Source organism: Elephas maximus, chromosome Y (assembly GCF_024166365.1).
Source record: "Elephas maximus indicus isolate mEleMax1 chromosome Y, mEleMax1 primary haplotype, whole genome shotgun sequence".
Lineage (NCBI taxonomy): Eukaryota > Metazoa > Chordata > Mammalia > Proboscidea > Elephantidae > Elephas > Elephas maximus.
Genome location: NC_064847.1, coordinates 2,382,225 through 2,388,709, shown reverse-complemented (window position 1 = coordinate 2,388,709; position 6,485 = coordinate 2,382,225).

The window sequence follows — 6,485 nt, the reverse complement described above, 5'->3', positions numbered from 1 at the left end:
ATACCTGTGGGTACAGTCACCAGGCCCTCTTTCCGAGGTACCTTTGGGTACAGTCACTAGGCCTTTCTTCCAATATACCTCTGGATGTCCTTACTAGGCCTTCCTTCCAATTACCTCTGGGTACAGTCACCAGGCCTTCCTTCTGAGGTACCTCTGAGTACAGTCAGCAGGCCTGCCTTCTCAGATACCTCTGGGTACTGTCACCAGACCTTCCTTCTGAGGTAGCTCTGGGTACAGACACCAGGGCTTCCTTCGGAGGTACCTCTGGGTAAGGTCATCAGGGCTTCCTTCCGAGGTATGTATGGGTAGAGTCACCAGGGCTTCCTTCTAAGGTACGTCTGGGTATAATCACCAGGCCTTCCTTCCGAGGTATCTCTGGGTACAGGCATCAGGCCTTCCCTCCGAAGTACGTCTGGGTACAGTCATCAGGCCTTCGTACCGAGTTACCTCAGGGTACAGTCACCAGGCCTTCCTTCCGAGGTACCTCTGTGTTCAGTCACCCGTCCTTCCTTCCGAGAAACCTCTGGGTACAGTCACCAGGCCTTCTTTCCGAAGTACCTCTGGGAATAGTCACCGGGCCTTGGGTCTGAGGTACCTCTGGGTACAGTCAGCAGGCCTTCCTTCTCAGATACCTCTGGGCACAGTCACCAGGGCTTCCTTCTTAGGTACCTCTGAGTACAGTCACCAGCCTTTCTTCTGAGGTACCTTTTGGTACACTTACCAGGTCTTCCTTTTTTAGGTACCTCTGTGGACTGTCTCCAGGCCTTCCTGCTGAGGCACCTCTGGGTACACTCATTAGACACTCCTATTTAGGTACCTCTGGTACAGTCACCAGGCCTTCCTTCCAAGGTACCTTTGGGTATATTCACCAGAACTTCCTTCCGAGGTACCTCTGGGTACTGTCACCAGGCCTTCCTTCTGAGGTAACTCTGGGTACAGTCAATAGGCCTTCCTTCTGATGTACCTCTGGGTACAGTCACCAGGCCTTTTACCCGAGGAACCTCTGAGTACAGTCAGCAGGGCTGCCTTCTCAGATACCTCTGGGTACAGTCACAAAGCTTTCCTTTTGAGGTAATTCTGGGTACTGTCACCAGGCCTTCCTTCTGAGTTACCTCTGCGTATAGTCACCAGGCCTTCCTTCTGAGGTACCTGTGGGTACAGTCACCAGGTCTTCCTTCCGAGGTACGTCTGGGTATAGTCAGTAGGCCTTCCTTCTGAGGTACCTCTGGGTAATGTCTCCAGGGATTCTATCTCCAGTACTTCTGGGTACAGTCAACAGGCCTTCATTCTCAGGTACCTCTGGGTAGAGTCACCAGGCCTTCATTCTCAGGTACCTCAGGGTACAGTCTCCAGGCCTTCTTTCCGAGGAACCTCTGGGTACAGTCACCAGACCTTCCTTCCGAGGTACCTCTGGGTATCATCACCAGGCCTTTCTTCTGAGGTAACTCTGGGTACAGTCAGCAGGCCTTCCTCCTCAAATACCTCTGGGCACAGTCACCAGGCCTTCCTTCTTAGGTACCTCTGGGCACAGTCACCAGGCCTTCCTTCTTATGTACGTCTGGGTACAGTCACCAGGCCTTCCTTCTCAGTTACCTTTGGGTACACTTACGAGGTCTTCCTTCTGAGGTACCTCAGTGGACTGTCACCAGGCCTTCCTTCCAAGGTACCTCTGGGTATAGTCACCAGTCCTTCCTTCCGAGGTAACTCTGGGTACAGTCATCAGACCTTTTTTCCGAGGTAACTGTGGGTAAAACCATCAGACCTTTCTTCCGAGATACCTCTGGGTAGAGTGACCAGGCCTTCCTTCCGAGGTACCTCTGAGTACAGTCAGTAGGCCTCCCTTCTGAGGTATATCTGGGTAATGTCACCAGGCCTTCCTTCCGAGGTACCTCTGGGTACAGTCACCAGGCCTTCCTTCTGATGTACTTCTGGGTACAGTCACCAGGCCTTCCTTCCCAGGTACGCCTGGGTACTTTCACCAGGCCTGCCTTCTGAGGTATCTCTGGGTCCTATCACCAGGCCTTCCTTCTGAGGTACCTCTGGGTACAGGCACAAGGCATTCATTCTGAGGTACCTCTGGGTACAGTCACCAGGCCTTCCTTCCGAGGTACCTCTGGGTACAGTCACCAGGCCTTCCTTCCAAGGTACCTCTGGGTATAGTCACCAGTCCTTCCTTCCGAGGTACCTCTGTTTACAGTCACCAGGCCTTCCTTCCGAGGTTCCTCTGGGTTCAGTCACAAGGAGTTCCTTTGCAGGTACCTCTGGGTATACTCACCATGCCTTCCTTCCGAGGTATCTCTGGGTAGAGTCATCAGGACTTCCTTCCCAGGTATCTCTGGGTAGAGTCACCAGGCCTTCATCCGAGGTACCTGTGGGTAGTGTCACCAGGCCTTCCTACCGAGGTAGCTCTGGGTACAGTCACCAGGCCTTGTACCCGAGGTACCTCTGGGTATAGTCACCAGGCCTTCCTTCCGAGGTACCTCTCGGTACAGTCAGTAGGCCTTCCTTCTGAGGTACCTCTGGGTAATGCCTCCAGGGATTCCTTCTCCTGTACCTCTGGATACAGTCACCAGGCCTTCATTCTCAGATACCTCTGGGTACAGTCACCAGGCTTTCATTCTCAGGTACCTTTGGGTACAGTCACCAGGCCTTCCTTCTGAGGTACCTCTGAGTACAGTCAGCAGGCCTGCCTTCTCAGATAACTCTGGGTACAGTCACCAGGCTTTCCTTCTGACGTAGTTCTGGGTACAGTCACCAGGCCTTCCTTCTGACGTACTCTGGGTACAGTCACCCGGACTTCGGTCTGAGGTACCTGTGTGTAGAGTCACCAGGCCTTCCTTCTGAGGCACCTCTGGGTACAGTCACCAGGCCTTCCTTCTGATGTACTCTGGGTACAGTCACCCGGACTTCCTTCTGAGGTACCTGTGTGTAGAGTCACCAGCCCTTCCTTCCGAGGCACCTCTGGGTACAGTCACCAGGCCTTCCTTCTGAGGTACTCTGGGTACAGTCAGTAGGCCTTCCTTTCGAGGTACCTCTGGGTATAGTTACCAGGCCTTCCTTCTCAGGTACCTCTGGGTACAGTCACCAGGTCTGCCTTCCCATGTACCTCTGGATACTGTCACCAGGCCTTCATTCCGAGGTACCTCTGGGTACAGTCACCAGGCCTTCCTTCTGAGGTACTCTGGGTACAGTCAGTAGGCCTTCCTTCTGAGTTATGTCTGGGTACAGTCACCAGGCCTTTATTCTGAGGTACCTCTGGGTACAGTCACCAGTCCTTCCTTCTGAGGTCCCTCTGTGTACAGTCACCAGGCATTCCTTCTGAGTTACCTCTGGGTACAGTCACCAGGCCTTTCTTCCGAGTACCTCTGAGCACAGTCATAAGGACTTTCTCCCGAACTACCTCTGGGTACAGTTACCAGGCCTTCCTTCCGAGGTACCTCTGTGTTCAGTCACCAGTCCTTCCTTCTGAGGAACCTCTGGGTAGAGTCACCAGGCCTTCCTTTCTAGGTCTCTCTGGGTATAGTCACCAGGCCTTCCTTCTGATGTAGCTCTGGGTACAGTCAGCATTCCTTCCTTCTTAAAATCCTCTGGGCACAGTCACCAGGCCTTCCTTCTTAGGTTTCTCTGGGTACAGTCACCAGGCCGTCCTTCTCAGGTACCTTTATGTATACTTACCAGGTCTTCCTTTTGTTGTACCTCTGTGGAGTGTCACCAGGCCTTCCTTCTGAAGCACCTCTGGGTACACTCATGAGGAATTCCTAATTAGGTACCTCTGCGTACAGTCACCAGGCCTTCCTTCCAAGGTACCTCTGGGTATAGTCACCAGTCCTTCCTTCGGAGGTACCTCTGGGTACTGTCACCAGGCCTTCCTCCCGAGGTAACTCTGGGTACAGTCAGTAGGTCTTCCTTCTGAGGTATTTCTGGGTAATGTCACCAGGCCTTCCTTCCGAGGTACCTCTGGGTACAGTTACCAGGCCTTCATTCTCAGGCACATCTGGGTACTGTCTCTAGGTCTTCCTTCCAAGGTACCCCTGGGTACAGACACCGGACGTTTTTTCCGAGGTAACTCTGGGTACAGTCACCAGGCCTTCCTTCCGAGGTACCTCTGGATACTGTCACCAGGCCTTCCTGCAGAGGTAACTCTGGGTACAGTCACCAGGCCTTCATCCGAGTTTCCTCTGGGTACAGTCACCAGGACTTCCATCCGAGCTAACTCTGGGTACAGACACCAGGTATTCCTTCTGAGGTACCTCTGGGTACAGTCAGCAGGCCTTCCTTCTGAGGTACCTGTGGGTACAGTCACAAGGACTTCCTTCCGAGGTACCCCTGGGTATAGTCACCAGGCCTTCTTTCTCAGGTACCTCTGAGTACAGTCAGAGGCCTGCCTTCTCAGATACCTCTGGGTACAGTTACCAGGCTTTCCTTTTGAGGTATTCTTGGTACAGTCACCCAGCCTTCCTTCTGAGGTACCTGTGTGTAGAGTCACCAGGTCTTCCTTCCGATTCACCTCTGGGTACAGTCACCAGGCCTTCCTTCCAGGTATCTCTGGGAACAGTCATCAGGCCTTCCTTCCGAGGTACCTCTGGGTTCCGTCACAAGGAGTTCCTTTGGAGGTACCTCTGGGTATACTCACCATGCCTTCCTTCCGAGGTATCTCTGGGTAGAGTCATCAGGACTTCCTTCCCAGGTATCTCTGGGTAGAGTCACCAGGCCTTCATCCGAGGTACCTGTGGGTAGTGTCACCAGGCCTTCCTACCGAGGTAACTCTGGGTACAGTCACCAGGCCTTGTACCCGAGGTACCTCTGGGTATAGTCACCAGGCCTTCCTTCCGAGGTACCTCTGGGTACATCAGTAGGCCTTCCTTCTGAGGTACCTCTGGGTAATGCCTCCAGGGATTCCTTCTCCTGTACCTCTGGATACAGTCACCAGGCCTTCCTTCTCAGATACCTCTGGGTATAGTCACCAGGATTTTATTCTCAGGTACCTTTGGGTACAGTCACCAGGCCTTCCTTCTTAGGTATCTCTGGGTATAGCTACCAGGCCTTCCTTCTCAGGTATGCCTGGGTACTGTCACCAGGCCTTCCTTCCGAGGTACCTCTGGGTACAGGCACCAGGCGTTGCTTCCGAAGTACCTGTGGTTACAGTCACCAGACCTTCCTTCTCAGGTTCCTCTGGCTGTAGTCACCAGGCCTTTTTTCTGAGTACCTCTGAGCACAGTCATCAGCCCTTTTTCCCGAAGTATCTCTGGGTACAGTCACCAGGCCCTCCTTCCGAGGTACCGCTGTGTTCAGTCACCAGTCCTTCCTTCCGAGGATCCTCTGGGTACAGTCACCAGGCCTTCTTTCCGAAGTACCTCTGGGAATAGTCATCAGGCTTTCCTTCTGAGGTACCTCTGGGTACAGTCAGCAGGCCTTCCTTCTCAGATACCTCTGGGCACAGTCACCAGAGCTTCTTTCTTAGGTACCTCTGAGTACAGTCACCAGCCTTCCTTCTGAGGTACCTTTTGGTACACTTACCAGGTCTTCCTTTTGAGGTACCTCTGTGGACTGTCACCAGGCCTTCCTGCTGAGGCACCCTGGGTACACTCATCAGACACTCCTATTTAAGTACCTCTGGGTACAGTCACCAGGACTTCCTTCCACGGTACCTCTGGGTATATTCACCAGTCCTTCCTTCCGAGGTACCTCTGAGTACTGTCACCAGGCCTTCCTCCTGAGGTAACTCTGGGTACAGTCAGTAGGCCTTCCTTCTGAGGTACATCTGGGAAATGTCACCAGGCCTTCCTTCCGAGGTATCTCTGGGTACAGTTACCAGGCCGTCATTCTCAGGCACCTCTGGGTACAGTCACCAGGCCTTCCTTCTGAGGAAGCCCTTGGGTACAGTCACCGTGCCTTCCTTCTGAGTTACCTCTGCGTATAGTCACCAGGCCTTCCTTCTGAGGTAGCTCTGGGTACAGTCACCAGACCTTTCTTCCGAGGTACCTCTGGGTACCGTCACCGGGCCTTCCTACTGAGGTAAATTTTTGTACGGTCACCAGGCCTTCCTTCCGAGGTACCTCTGGGTACAGTCACCAGGCCTTCCTACTGAGGTACCACTGGGTACAGTCACAAGGCCTTCCTTCTCAGATACCTGTGGGTACAGTCACCAGGCCCTCTTTCCGAGGTACCTTTGGGTACAGTCACTAGGCCTTTCTTCCAATATACCTCTGGATGTCCTTACTAGGCCTTCCTTCCAATTACCTCTGGGTACAGTCACCAGGCCTTCCTTCTGAGGTACCTCTGAGTACAGTCAGCAGGCCTGCCTTCTCAGATACCTCTGGGTACTGTCACCAGACCTTCCTTCTGAGGTAGCTCTGGGTACAGACACCAGGGCTTCCTTCGGAGGTACCTCTGGGTAAGGTCATCAGGGCTTCCTTCCGAGGTATGTATGGGTAGAGTCACCAGGGCTTCCTTCTAAGGTACGTCTGGGTATAATCACCAGGCCT